This window comes from Anomaloglossus baeobatrachus, chromosome 3 (assembly GCF_048569485.1).
Source record: "Anomaloglossus baeobatrachus isolate aAnoBae1 chromosome 3, aAnoBae1.hap1, whole genome shotgun sequence".
Taxonomy (NCBI): domain Eukaryota; kingdom Metazoa; phylum Chordata; class Amphibia; order Anura; family Aromobatidae; genus Anomaloglossus; species Anomaloglossus baeobatrachus.
The window spans coordinates 18,623,919-18,640,177 of NC_134355.1; the positions used below are offsets into that span (position 1 = coordinate 18,623,919).

The following is a 16,259-nucleotide window of genomic DNA, read 5'->3' on the forward strand; positions in this document are numbered from 1 at the left end:
GCCTTCACCATGGACCTGCATTAGGGTTGAGGCCTTCACCATGGACCTGCACTAGGGTTGGGGCCTTCACCACGGCGTCGCACTAGGGTTGGGTCCTTCTCCATGGAAATGCACTAAGGTTGGGGCCTTCTCCATGGACATGCACTACGGTTGGGGCCTTCACCATGGACATGCACTAAGGTTGGGGCCTTCTCCATGGATATGCGCTAAGGTTGGGGCCTTCTCCATGGACATGCACTAAGGTTGGGGCCTTCTCCATGGACATGCACTAAGGTTGGGGCCTTCTCCATGGACATGCACTAAGGTTGGGGCCTTCTCCATGGACATGCACTAAGGTTGGGGCCTTCACCATGGACATGCACTAAGGTTGGGGCCTTCACCATGGACATGCACTAAGGTTGGGGCCTTCACCATGGACATGCACTAAGGTTGGGGCCTTCACCATGGACATGCACTAAGGTTGGGGCCTTCACCACGGACCCGCACTAGGGTTTGGGCTAGGTTGTGGCTTTCACCATGGACTCACACTAGGGTTGGGCCTTCACCACGGACCCGCACTATGGTTTGGGCCTTCACCACGGACCCGGACTAGGTTGGGGCCTTCACTACAGAGTCGCACTAGGGTTGAGGCCTTCACCACGGACCCGCACTAGGGTTGGGGCCTTCACCATGGACCCGCACTAGGGTTGGGGTCTTCACCATGGACCCGTACTAGTGTTGGGGGCTTCACCACGGACCCGCACTAGGGTTGAGGCCTTCACCATGGACCCGCACTAGGGTTGGGGCTTTCCCACTGCGTCGCACTAGAGTTGGGGCCCTCACCACAGACACGCACTAGGGTTGGGGCCTTCACCACAGACCCACTCTAGGGTTGGGGCCTTCACCACAGACACGCACTAGGGTTGGGGCCCTCACCACAGGCACGCACTAGGGTTGGGACCACGCTCTGCTTATGTGAGGTCACTTTCAAGGTTTGTGTGTTTATTTTGCAAACTCCCATCCTCTTACGACTCCAGCAAATGCGGCTTTATCCTCCAACACATGGGGAGTGGATGTGACGAGCTCAGCCGAACCCAAAACTAAAGCCCTTAATTGGAGCTTGGTCCCTCCCGAATCACCGTAACCTCAGGATTAACGACTTCACCATTCTACCTCCATGATGTAAGTAGGTGGAGAGTCCGGAAAGACCTGAGAATAAGGGAGATCTACAAAAGATACCCAGGTTATACCGGCTGTACATATATAATTATATACAGGAGATGCCCAGGTTATACCAGCTGTACATATATAATTATATACAGGAGATGCCCAGGTTATACCGGCTGTACATATATAATTATATACAGGAGATGCCCAGGTTATACCGGCTGTACATATATAATTATATACAGGAGATGCCAAGGTTATACCGGCTGTACATATATAATTATATAGAGGAGATGCCCAGGATATACCGGCTGTACATATATAATAATATACAGGAGATGCCCAGGTTATACCAGCTGTACATATATAATTATATACAGGAGATGCCCAGGTTATACCAGCTGTACATATATAATTATATACAGGAGATGCCCAGGTTATACCAGCTATACATATATAATTATATACAGGAGATGCCCAGGTTATACCGGCTGTACATATATAATTATATACAGGAGATGCCCAGGTTATACCGGCTGTACATATATAATTATATACAGGAGATGCCCAGGTTATACCGGCTGTACATATATTATTATATACAGGAGATGCCCAGGTTATACCGGCTGTACATATATAATTATATACAGGAGATGCCCAGGTTATACCGGCTGTACATATATAATTATATAGAGGAGATGCCCAGGATATACCGGCTGTACATATATAATAATAAACAGGAGATGCCCAGGTTATACCAGCTGTACATATATAATTATATACAGGAGATGCCCAGGTTATACCAGCTGTACATATATAATTATATACAGGAGATGCCCAGGTTATACCAGCTATACATATATAATTATATACAGGAGATGCCCAGGTTATACCGGCTGTACATATATAATTATATACAGGAGATGCCCAGGATATACCGGCTGTACATATATAATTATATACAGGAGATGCCCAGGTTATACCGGCTGTACATATATAATTATATACAGGAGATGCCCAGGTTATACCAGCTATACATATATAATTATATACAGGAGATGCCCAGGTTATACCAGCTGTACATATATAATTATATACAGGAGATGCCCAGGTTATACCAGCTGTACATATATAATTATATACAGGAGATGCCCAGGTTATACCAGCTATACATATATAATTATATACAGGAGATGCCCAGGTTATACCGGCTGTACATATATAATTATATACAGGAGATGCCCAGGTTATATCAGCTATACATATATAATTATATACAGGAGATGCCCAGGTTATACCAGTTATACATATATAATTATATACAGGAGATACCCAGGTTATACAGGCTGTACATATATAATTATATACAGGAGGTGCCCAGGTTATACCAGCTGTACATATATAATTATATACAGGAGATGCCCAGGTTATACCGGCTGTACATATATTATTATATACAGGAGATGCCCAGGTTATACCGGCTGTACATATATAATTATATACAGGAGATGCCCAGGTTATACCGGCTGTACATATATAATTATATAGAGGAGATGCCCAGGATATACCGGCTGTACATATATAATAATATACATGAGATGCCCAGGTTATACCAGCTGTACATATATAATTATATACAGGAGATGCCCAGGTTATACCAGCTATACATATATAATTATATACAGGAGATGCCCAGGTTATACCGGCTGTACATATATAATTATATACAGGAGATGCCCAGGTTATACCGGCTGTACATATATAATTATATAGAGGAGATGCCCAGGATATACCGGCTGTACATATATAATAATATACAGGAGATGCCCAGGTTATACCGGCTGTACATATATAATTATATACAGGAGATGCCCAGGTTATACCAGCTATACATATATAATTATATACAGGAGATGCCCAGGTTATACCAGCTATACATATATAATTATATACAGGAGATGCCCAGGTTATACCGGCTGTACATATATAATTATATACAGGAGATGCCCAGGTTATATCAGCTATACATATATAATTATATACAGGAGATGCCCAGGTTATACCGGCTGTACATATATAATTATATACAGGAGATGCCCAGGTTATATCAGCTGTACATATATAATTATTTACAGGAGATGCCCAGGTTATACCACCTGTACATATATAATTATATACAGGAGATACCCAGGTTATATCAGCTGTACATGTATCATTACATTTTCTAGTAGGTGTTTTATCTTGCTCCAGAGCTGGATTCACATCTACAATACTTAGTACTGCTGCTGTATAATGTCCTCCATGCTGCTGCTGTATAATGTCTTCCATGCTGCTGCTGTATAATGTCCTCCGTGCTGCTGCTGTATAATGCCCTCCATGCTGCTGCTGTATAATGCCCTCCATGCTGCTGCTGTATAATGCCCTCCATGCTGCTGCTGTATAATGTCCTCCATGCTGCTGCTGTATAGTGTCCTCCATGCTGCTGCTGTATAATGTCCTCCATGCTGCTGCTGTATAATGTCCTCCATGCTGCTGCTGTATAATGCCCTCCATGCTGCTGCTGTATAATGTCCCCCATGCTGCTGCTGTATAATGTCCCCCATGCTGCTGCTGTATAATGTCCCCCATGCTGCTGCTGTATAATGTCCTCCATGCTGCTGTATAATGTCCTCCCTGCTGCTGTATAATGTCCCCCATGCCGCTGCTGTATAATGTCCCCCATGCTGCTGCTGTATAATGTCCCCCATGCTGCTGCTGTATAATCTCCTCCATGCTGCTGATGTATAATGTCCTCCATGCTGCTGCTGTATAATGCCGTCCATGCTGCTGCTGTATAATGTCCCCCATGCTGCTGCTGTATAATGTCCCCCATGCTGCTGCTGTATAATGTCCTCCATGCTGCTGTATAATGTCCTCCCTGCTGCTGTATAATGTCCTCCGTGCTGCTGCTGTATAATGTCCCCCATGCTGCTGCTGTATAATGTCCCCCATGCTGCTGCTGTATAATGTCCTCCATGCTGCTGCTGTATAATGTCCTCCATGCTGCTGCTGTATAATGTCCTCCATGCTGCTGTATAATGTCCTCCATTCTGCTGCTGTATAATGTCCCCCATGCCGCTGCTGTATAATGTCCCCCGTGCTGCTGCTGTATAATGTCCCCCGTGCTGCTGCTTCTGATCATGACCTACATAGAGGCAGGAGAGCAGGAATCCCTCATGTCTGTGTGTGCTGTGTATGGGAGACATCATAGCAGGGAGTCTGCATCCACCAGCTCAGAGACAACTGAGAGTTATAAGGGAAAACTGGTGGAAAATGCAGCTTACAATTCATATAATGGCCAGACATAGTGTTATTCCTCATGGACACACTGAGCGGATTATTCTGAGCAGTCACGTGAAATGATAGGTGGGCTTTAATCAGTTTGCCCACCTTGTACCATTGGAGCATGGCAGATGATGTGATCAGTGTGAGACCCCTCCGCCCCCCAGTATCTGTAGTGTGATTTGGGCTGCCATCGTATATGGGGGCACTGGTGGGGTCTCCGTCATGGCTTTGCCTCATTGTAATCGGAGCCCGTCTCCCTTCTCCGCAGTTATTGACACAGTTGGGTGGACTCCAGTGTATCCAGGGTGGGGCCCGCTCATTGCCAGGCTGGCACGCTCACCCCGGCCCCAGGTGCCCGGCATTCCTCACTAATGCCCTCCGTCACCGCTGACTTCTCCCCTCTGACGTGCGCAGCTCTTGTGCTGTTTTTAGATCCCGCAGCCTCGTATTGTTTGCTTTACAGTTGTAGCAAATCAAGAACCGTGTCTGTTATCTGCGTCCCGAGCAAACACGCCGGGAGTCATGTCAGGTCAGGCCTGCGCCGAGCAATGCTCCCCGAGAGAGCAGGAATCTGCCTCACATTTCACATCCATGTCTGCTACTGTCTGCGGCGTTATATAGGGTCAGGCGGGGGCTCTGTTCATGTCTGGCGTCGTGGCCCCCCTGGATCGGGCGTCGTGGCCCCGCTGGATCCGGCGTCGTGGCCCCGCTGGATCCGGCGTCGTGGCCCCCCTGGATCCGGCGTCGTGTGGCCCCGCTGGATTCGGCGTCGTGTGGCCCCGCTGGATCCGGCGTCGTGGCCCCGCTGGATCCGGCGTCGTGGCCCCACCGGACCCGTCACCGAACCAACCCTATAATGAGTCCCAACAAGGGGTTAATAGGGTTTAGTCTTTGAAGAATGGAGAGCTCTGTAACTTTCTTGTATACTTTGGCCTCGAGTCATCATCTGCTTTTTTTTTGTGACTTTTCTTTTTTGTCCTTCGTGATTCGTTGCTGTTTTTCACAGAAATTCTTCAATTCATGGATTTTGTGCACTTTTTTTGTCTTCTTTTCCAATCCTCTGGAGGGAATCTGTGAGCAGCCTTTTGCTATGTAATCTGAAGACAGCATGCTGCAAGGGTTAACACACAGATTTAAGCATGCGTCTCTTATCACACTGTGTGCTGTGGCTTACCTGCTAATTTTGTTTTAGCTCCAGGAGATTACCATTGCTGGGCAAAGTGAGCTAGTCCGGCATTCCCCTCTGCGTGATTAACAGCTCACAGTCTATAGACATTGTATGCAAAGAGCCTTTTGGGGGGGGCGGGGGCAGCTTTCTCAGTTCTGCTGCATTGCTAAATCCAAACACTGCTTTTATGAGAGCGGCTGCAGCCAGTAATCTAAGTGATACATCGTTGGATTCAGGATCTCTTTGCCGACATCATGCTGCTCTCAGATGAGGCAGCAAAAACCTGCTGACAGATTCTGTTTAAAATGTCGCACAATAAAATGAGACCCGGCACAGACATTAACACGTCGAAAAATGTCTCAAAATATGAATTTGGCTAAAACATCTGGATACGGAAAACAGCAGCCATAATGGAGAACAAAGGGGGAAAAAACAGAGCAAACCAATGAGTAAGGCACAGACCTAAGTCACTATTGCAACCATTTGTAAAGAGAATCTGTCAGCAGGTGTTGCTACCTCATCAAAGAGCAGCAAAGAGATTCTGAATCCAATGATGTATCACTTAGATTACTGGGTGCAGCCTTTCTGATACAACGTGCATTTTTAAATGTAGTGATGTAGCTGAGCGGAGAGAGCTGTCCCGCCCACACCAGTCTGTTTCAATACAGATTGTACATTGACAGTAGGCTGTCAATAGGAGGAGGGGGTGTGCCGTACTGCCGTGAGTATGCCGTACTGCCGTGAGCGTGTCGTACTGCTGTGAGCGTACCGGACTTTCTCATCTGAGAGCAGCAAAGAGCTTCTGAATCCAACGATGTATCACTTAGATTACTGGGTGCAGCCGTTCTGATACAACGTGCATTTTTAGATTTAGTGATGTAGCAGAGCTGAGAGAGCTGTCCCATCCACTCCAGGCTGTTTCAATATAGATTGTACATTGACAGTGAGCTGTCAATCGATGGAGGGGGCGTGCCGGACTGCCATGAGCGTGCCGGACTGCCGTGAGCGTGCCGGACTGCCGTGAGCGTGCCGTACTGCCGTGAGCGTGCCCGACTGCCGTGAGCGTGCCCGACTGCCGTGAGCGTGCCAGGCTGTTGTGAGCGTGCCGTGCTGCTGTGAGCGTGCCATGAGCGTGCCGTGCTGCCGTGAGCGTGACGGATTGTCGTGTGCGTGACGGATTGTCGTGTGCGTGACGGATTGTCGTGTGCGTGACGGATTGTCGTGTGCGTGACGGGCTGCCGTGTGCGTGCCGGGCTGCCAAGTGCGTGCCGGGCTGCCGTGTGCGTGCCGGGCTGCCGTGTGCGTGCCGGACTGCCGTGAGCGTGCCCGACTGCCGTGAGCGTGCCCGACTGCCGTGAGCGTGCCAGGCTGTTGTGAGCGTGCCGTGCTGCTGTGAGCGTGCCATGAGCGTGCCGTGCTGCCGTGAGCGTGACGGATTGTCGTGTGCGTGACGGATTGTCGTGTGCGTGACGGATTGTCGTGTGCGTGACGGATTGTCGTGTGCGTGACGGATTGTCGTGTGCGTGACGGATTGTCGTGTGCGTGACGGATTGTCGTGTGCGTGACGGGCTGCCGTGTGCGTGCCGGGCTGCCGTGTGCGTGCCGGGCTGCCGTGTGCGTGCCGGGCTGCCGTGTGCGTGCCGGGCTGCCGTGTGCGTGCCGGACTGCCGTGAGCGTGCCGGGCTGCCGTGTGCGTGCCGGGCTGCCGTGTGCGTGCCGGGCTGCCGTGAGCGTGCCGGGCTGCCGTGAGCGTGCCGGGCTGCCGTGAGCGTGCCGTGCTGCCGTGAGCGTGCCGTGCTGCCGTGAGCGTGCCGGACTGTCGTGAGCCTGTTGGACTGTCATGAGCGTGCCGGGCTGTTGTGAGCATTCCGGACTGCCTTGTGGATGTTGGACTGTCGTGTGCATGCCGGGCTGCCATGAGCATGCCGAACTGTTGTTTGCGTGCCAGACTGTCTTGAGCGTGCCGTGCTGCTGTGAGCATGTCGGACTGTCGTTAGCGTGCCGGACTGTTGTGTGCGTGCCGGGCTGCCATGAGCGTGCCGGATTGTCGTGTGCGTGCCGGATTGTCGTGTGCGTGCCGGGCTGTCGTGTGCGTGCCGGACTGCCGTGAGCGTGCCGGACTGCCGTGAGTGTGCCGGACTGTCGTGTGCGTGCCACACCGTCTTGTGCATGCCGGACCGTCGTGTGCGTGCCGGATTGTCGTGTGCATGCCGGACCGTCGTGTGCGTGCCGGATTGTCGTGTGCATGCCGGACCGTCGTGTGCGTGCCGGATTGTCGTGTGCATGCCGGACCGTCGTGAGCGTTACATTGTAGTCTGAGCAATGATAAGAGTTCTGCTGCTTAAACAACAGATCAGACCATGACAACACAGGCATCCATGAATTCTATGTGTTAACCCTTGCAGCACGCTAACTTCACCTTTCATAGCAAAAACCTGCAGAAAAAAGTTGCAAAAGCCAAGAGGAATTGTGGCCTTTGTTTGCATGCTGTACACCATCTCTGCTTACTGTGTATGAATGGAGACAGTCTCACATCCATCCTGTCCTGATCAGATGAAGAGATTTCTGGCCATAGACCTCCCTCATATAGCCATAGAGTGGTGTTGCCCTTTAAATCTGCTTTTTCCATGCGAGCACTTAGCGCACATTACTAATAATTACTGACGTTCGATAATTCCAACATTTAGAACTGCGACATCTGATTAAAGATTTGTTATTTCAGGTTTTTTTCTTTTTTTTTCCACGTTCTCCTGCCAGCGTACAGCGAGCGCCTCACTAGCCGGGGCCGCGAGCGCGTAATGAAGGCATTCTCGTTGTGCGCTTCGGGCTGTGGGCGTATTTTTATGTTCCTGATTAAGTCGATCATCTCCAGTAGTGGGAGAAAAATAGCTGCAGATTACAGAACATACGGTCCAGTCCTGACACACGCCGAGCCGACAGCGCTGCAGAGCGTTTCACCTTAAAGCGACACTGGCCTGCGGATACACAGGCGGGAGGCAGCGTGCGGGGGCGACAGGACGCGCCATAAAAGTGACCCGCAAAACCGCCAAGGACGGCTCAAGGGCTGACATTTATTGGCCATTATTGTTGTGCTAAAATGTTTAATAAGCTGGGAAATAAGTGCCCCCATCATCCCGTGTCCTCCTGTAATGGAGCTCGTCCTTCCTGCATCCTACCGCGAGTCCGCGCTGCGATATAATAATGATAATCAGCCCATACCGTGACATATAATTAGCCATGAAGGATATCATTACCTGTAAGTGGATGACGTCAGCACATAGCAGCCTCCATACCTGTGTAACCTGTGCGGAGGGCGCCCATCACAGGAGGCAGAGCGCGCGCAGGTGACCTTAAAGGACATTTCCACATTTACACAACATTTTACTGCTTATATCGAAATATAATGCACGAGTTACTGAGAAATCAGCCATAGAGAGGGAAAGAGATACACAAGCTTATTGCATCCTATTAGAGCAGGATTCACAGCTACACTGCTCAGGATAACCTTATAATGTCCTCCATGCTGCTGTTTACTAGTAAATGTTTCCCTCTCCATTGCTGGATTCATAGCTACACTGCTGAGGATACCCTTATAATGTCCTCCATGCTGCTGTTTACTAGTAAATGTTTCTCCATTGCTGGATTCACAGCTACACTGCTCAGGATAACCTCATTATGTCCTCCATGCTGCTGTATATTAGTAAATGTCTCTCCATTGCTGGATTCACAGCTACACTGCTGAAGATATCCTTATAATGTCCTCCATGCTGCTGTTTACTAGTAAATGTTTCTCCATTGCTGGATTCACAGCTACACTGCTGAGGATACCCTTATAATGTCCTCCATGCTGCTGTTTACTAGTAAATGTTTCTCCATTGCTGGATCCACAGCTACACTGCTGAGGATATCCTTATAATGTCCTCCATGCTGCTGTTTACTAGTAAATGTTCCTCCATTGCTGGATCCACAGCTACACTGCTGAGGATACCCTTATAATGTCCTCCATGCTGCTGTTTACTAGTAAATGTTTCTCCATTGCTGGATTCACAGCTACACTGCTGAGGATACCCTTATAATGTCCTCCATGCTGCTGTTTACTAGTAAATGTTTCTCCATTGCTGGATCCACAGCTACACTGCTGAGGATATCCTTATAATGTCCTCCATGCTGCTGTTTACTAGTAAATGTTCCTCCATTGCTGGATCCACAGCTACACTGCTGAGGATACCCTTATAATGTCCTCCATGCTGCTGTTTACTAGTAAATGTTCCTCCATTGCTGGATCCACAGCTACACTGCTGAGGATACCCTTATAATGTCCTCCATGCTGCTGTATACTAGTAAGTGCTTCCCTCTCCATTGCTGGATCCACAGCTACACTGCTGAGGATACCCGTATAATGTCCTCCATGCTGCTGTTTACTAGTAAATGTTTCTCCATTGCTGGATCCACAGCTACACTGCTGAGGATATCCTTATAATGTCCTCCATGCTGCTGTTTACTAGTAAATGTTTCTCCATTGCTGGATCCACAGCTACACTGCTGAGGATACCCTTATAATGTCCTCCATGCTGCTGTTTACTAGTAAATGTTCCTCCATTGCTGGATCCACAGCTACACTGCTGAGGATACCCTTATAATGTCCTCCATGCTGCTGTATACTAGTAAGTGCTTCCCTCTCCATTGCTGGATCCACAGCTACACTGCTGAGGATACCCGTATAATGTCCTCCATGCTGTTGTATACTAGTAAATGTTTCTCCGTTGCTAGATTCACAGCTACACTTCTGAGGATAACCTCATAATGTCCTCCATGCTGCTGTATACTAGTAAATGTTTCTCCATTGCTGGAGTCACAGTTACACTGCTGAGGATACCCTTATAATGTCCTCCATGCTGCTGTATACTAGTAAATGTTTCTCTGTTGCTGGATTCACAGCTACACTGCTCACTATTCTGCACAATGTCCTCCTTGCAGCAGCTCTTTAGCTTTCGTTTTATTTTCCCTCGGTGCTGAATTCCTAGCTACACTGATTTGAACCGCTTTATAATATCCTTGTAGCACCAGTGTCGTTGCAGAGACACCGACATACTCTCCACCTCGGCTGGGTGTCATCCTCCCCCGCACTTCCCCGATCATTCATGTGTGCTGCTGCCTCCTTCCCCTCTCGGGGGCTGTACATGCCGCACAGGGTTCCCGTGAGCGCTCCTAAGATGCATGCACACCGGCCCTCCTCATAAAGGGCCAGTGTGCCATTTCCCAGAAATGCCTCTCAGCTTATGGATGAGAGGCACTGTGTTTGTAAGGCACCCTCCCTTTAGGGGAGGTGCCTGTGCAACATCTTTACTTAGTCAGTCTACTACGTAGCTGGTTGTCAGGTCCTGAGCTTCTACCTTAGCCCTGTGTCCGTTTCCAGTACCTGCCTGCCTGTCTGCCCCGGTCATCCTACCGGTACCTGCCTGCATCTGTGTCTGTACCCCAGTGTTACTCCACAACATCTGATAAGTAACAGGTGGAGCGCTGCTCATCCTGGGCCTCATGATGCATAATAAGAAGGCTTGAACTATGGTCAGGACTGACTCAGGCAGAGGTGACATATTCTGACACCTCTTCACTGGTGGTGTTGTCACCCAGCGTCTGTGTACATCTGTATCTTATAAGCGCAGAGGCCAGAGCAGTGCCCTGCGCAGACCCCGAGCCCCCCCATGTAACATCCCGGTCTCCATCCTTTCTCCATGATGTGATATGGAACCTGCAATTTGACAAGTATCCTGACCTCATCCATATGTTGCTCCGCGCCCTTGCATATTTGCCGGCTGAGTCAGCGCCCGTCCACACCCCGCACTATAAACGTATGGGTTAATGCAGATAAGCGGACGCCCGCCTTATAATGAGCGCGTAGGAACAGTCTCGCATTGTGCCTCCAAATATTATCCCGGACGGGTTCAGCCCACGAATTCCACCTGCACCGGCCCTAATAAAATAGATCAGTACAAGGCGGTGTTCATTGCGGCATTTGCTGGTAATAGAGGGGGCGCCTGATTTATCTCCCTCCATTTCTGGATTCACAGACACACTGCTCAGTACTGCATCCACCCATCATATACTGTATTAGAGGATGGGGGACATGTATAATGTGACAATATGAGACACAGAGCTGGTGATGGGGCCCCTGATTTATCTCGCTCCAGTTCTGGATTCACAGATACACTGCTCAGTACTGCCTCCACCCATCATATACTGTATTAGAGGATGGGAAGACATGTATAATGTGACAGCATGAGAGAGAGCTGGTGAGGGGGCCCCTGATTTATCTCACTCCAGTTCTGGATTCACAGATACACTGCTCAGTACTGCCTCCACCCATCATATACTGTGTATTAGAGGATGGAGGACATGTATAATGTGACAGTATGAGACACGGAGCTGCTGAGGGGAGCCTGATTTATCTCACTCCAGTTTTGGATTCACAGACACACTGCTCAGTACTGCTTCCACCCATCAGCTACTGTATTAGAGGATGGGAGGACATGTACAGTGCCTACAAGTAGTATTCAACCCCCTGCAGATTTAGCAGGTTTGATAAGATGCAAATAAGTTAGAGCCTGCAAACTTCAAACAAGAGCAGGATTTATTAACAGATGCATAAATCTTACAAACCAACAAGTTACCATATTTTTCGCTTTATAAGACGCACCTGATTATAAGACGCACCTAGGTTTTAGAGGAGGAAAATTAAAAAAAAAAGAATTGAGCCAAATAGTGTGCTAAAACATTTTAATAAAATTAAAAAAAACATTATTTTAACAATTTAGACTCAACAGGAGGGTCTGTTATGGGGGGATCTGTGGATGATGCACTGCTGTGGGGGACCTGTGGATAACGCACTGCTATGGGGGACCTGTGGATGACACTGCTATGGGGGACCTGTGGATGACACTGCTATGGGGAATCTGTGGATGGCGCACTGTTATGGGGGACCTGAGGATGATGCACTATTATTGGGGACCTGTGGATGACACTGCTGTGGGGGATCTGTGGATAACGCACTGCTATGGGGGACCTGTGGATGACACACTGCTATGGGGGACCTGTGGATGACACACTGCTATGGGGGACCTGTGGATGACACACTGCTATGGGGGACCTGTGGATGACGCACTATTATGGGGGACCTGTGGATGACGCACTATTATGGGGACCTGTGGATGACGCACTATTATGGGGGACCTGTGGATGACGCACTATTATGGGGGACCTGTGGATGACGCACTATTATGGGGACCTGTGGATGACGCACTATTATGGGGGACATGTGGATGACGCACTATTATGGGGGACCTGTGGATGACGCACTATTATGGGGGACCTGTGGATGTTGCACTGTTATGTGGGATCCGTGGATGACACGGCTATGAGGGACCTGCATGATGCACTTTTATGGGGATCTGGGACTACCACCCCCCTCATCCTTAGGAATACACCCATGTACTGTATACCATACATGGCTGTATTCTGAAAGATGAGGGGGGTGGTAGTCACATTTACACTTTGGCCACTACATTAGTCCCTCCCTGGAGTGTTTACACTAAAGGACTACAGCCCCCATCATCCTTCTGAATACACCGATTGATACAGTATATTCTGAAGGCTGATGATGGGGGTTGTGTTCCCCTTCAGTGTTTTTTGCTCACCTATTAGGACCCTTCGTTCAACTGATAACATTTGTCAGGCTCAGATCACTGATTGGTGGAGGCAGCTCTACAGAAGTTGTCTCCACCAATCAGCATCCAGCCCTAGCGAGGAGAGGGAGAATCGTTCTTCTCTCTCTTCTCTTTCTTATGATAGTCTCCGGCTGCTGCGGAGATCTAAAATGGAGCCCGCGCATGCGCAGTTCGCGATCTTTGAGAGCCGCGATCTCTATCTGCGCCTGCGTAGCCTCCGACGCGATGGACTTCAGGAAAATGGCTACGGAAGGCAGCGCATGCGCAGATGGAGATCTCGCTTCTCCGAGATCTCCATCTGCGCCTGCGTCACCTCCGCAGCCATTTTCCGGAAGTCGCGTTGGAGGCAGCGCAGGCGCAGATAAAGATTTCAGCTATGGTGACCGCCACCGCAGCCGATTGCCGGGGGATCCATGGCGGCCGCCACCGCAGCCGATTGCCGGGCGATCCATGGCTGCCGCCACCGCAGCCAATTGCTGGGGGATCAATGGCGGCCGCCACCGCAGCCGATTGCCGGGGGATCCATGGCGGCTGCCACCGCAGCCGATTGCTGGGGGATCCATGGCTGCCGCCACCGCAACCGATTGCCGCGGGATCCATGGCGGCCGCCTCCGCAGCCGATTGCCGGGGATCCATGGCGGCCGCACCAGCCTCCTGTGACTCACTCCACCGCCGCATTACTGCCCGGTAAGTTACAGTCACTTTGTAAGACGCACCCCTATTTTCCCCACAATTTTGGGGGAAAAAAAGTGCGTCTTATAAAGCGAAAAATACGGTATGTTGCTCAGTTAAATTTTAATAAATTTTTAACATAAAAGTGTGGGTCAATTATTATTCAACCCCTAGGTTTAATATTTTGTGGAATATAGTGCAATTACAGCTAATAATCGTCTTTTATAAGACCTGATCAGGCCGGCACAGGTCTCTGGAGTTATCTTGGCCCACTCCTCCATGCAGATCTTCTCCAAGTTATCTAGGTTCTTTGGGTGTCTCATGTGGACTTTAATCTTGAGCTCCTTCCACAAGTTTTCAATTGGGTTAAGGTCAGGAGACTGACTAGGCCACTGCAACACCTTGATTTTTTCCCTCTTGAACCAGGCCTTGGTTTTCTTGGCTGTGTGCTTTGGGTCGTTGTCTTGTTGGAAGATGAAATGACGACCCATCTTAAGATCCTTGATGGAGGAGCGGAGGTTCTTGGCCAAAATCTCCAGGTAGGCCGTGCTATCCATCTTCCCATGGATGCGGACCAGATGGCCAGGCCCCTTGGCTGAGAAACAGCCCCACAGCATGATGCTGCCACCACCATGCTTGACTGTAGGGATGGTATTCTTGGGGTCGTATGCAGTGCCATCCAGTCTCGAAACGTCACGTGTGTGGTTGGCACCAAAGATCTCGATCTTGGTCTCATCAGACCAGAGAACCTTGAACCAGTCTGTCTCAGAGTCCTCCAAGTGATCATGAGCAAACTGTAGACGAGCCTTGACATGACGCTTTGAAAGTAAAGGTACCTTACGGGTTCGTCTGGAACGGAGACCATTGCGGTGGAGTACGTTACTTATGGTATTGACTGAAACCAATGTCCCCACTGCCATGAGATCTTCCCGGAGCTCCTTCCTTGTTGTCCTTGGGTTAGCCTTGACTCTTCGGACAAGCCTGGCCTCGGGATGGGTGGAAACTTTCAAAGGCTGTCCAGGCCGTGGAAGGCTAACAGTAGTTCCATAAGCCTTCCACTTCCGGATGATGCTCCCAACAGTGGAGACAGGTAGGCCCAAGTCCTTGGAAAGGGTTTTGTACCCCTTGCCAACCTTGTGACCCTCCACGACCTTGTCTCTGATGGCCTTGGAATGCTCCTTTGTCTTTCCCATGTTGACCAAGTATGAGTGCTGTTCACAAGTTTGGGGAGGGTCTTAATTAGTCAGAAAAGGCTGGAAAAAGAGATAATTAATCCAAACATGTGAAGCTCATTGTTCTTTGTGCCTGAAATACTTCTTAATACTTTAGGGGAACCAAACAGAATTCTGGTGGTTTGAGGGGTTGAATAATAAATGACCCTCTCAATAAACTTTTCACAATTTAAAAAAAAAAATAAAAAAAAGAAATAACATTCTTTTTTGCTGCATTTCACACTTCCAGGCTGATCTACAGTCCAAATGTCACAATGCCAAGTTACTTCCGAATGTGTAAACCTGCTAAATCTGCAGGGGGTTGAATACTACTTGTAGGCACTGTATAATGTGACACCATGAGACACAGAGCTGGTGAGGCGGCCCCTGATATATCTCCCCAGTTCTGGATTCACAGATGCACTGCTCAGTACGGCTTCCATTCATCATATACTGTATTAGAGGATGGGAAGATGTTATGATTCAGGGACCGAGGAGGATCAAAAAATGTGGAATCCCAAAAAGTTAACAGAGTGGCTGGATACAAAATAGGAATCATGCATTAGTATCAAAGCAGAAAAAGCAACAAGAAAGTGGAAAACAAACAGCAGAGGTACAAAGACCACTTATCTGAGAGGAGTTCTGGTTGTGAGCAGAGCTGGTTACAGAATGTCCTTAACACACAGGAGACACTGGCAAGTAACAAGAGAAAGCTACTCAGTTATATAGTCCCAATCTGACGCTGATTGCCAGTCCTCTACAGGTGTGTGGCTTTCACTCCACACATCAACTGCACCGCCAGCACTGACCACAAGAGGGAGCCCCAAACTGGAAAACGTATTCACAACAGGAAGACATGTATAATGTGACAGTATGAGAGAGAGCTGGTGATGGGGCCCCTGATTTATCTCACTCCAGTTCTGGATTCACAGACACACTGCTCAGTACTGTGTCCATCCATCATATACTGTATTAGAGGATGGAGGACATGTATAATGTGACAACATGAGACAG

At 49.0% G+C, this 16,259-nt stretch overlaps 1 protein-coding gene across 4 annotated transcripts in view; it reads left to right on the forward strand.

Annotated features, from left to right (window-relative positions):
- Positions 1–16,259, forward strand: part of BABAM2 (BRISC and BRCA1 A complex member 2) — a 177,084-nt gene that overhangs the window by 119,772 nt on the left and 41,053 nt on the right. The window lies entirely within an intron of this gene.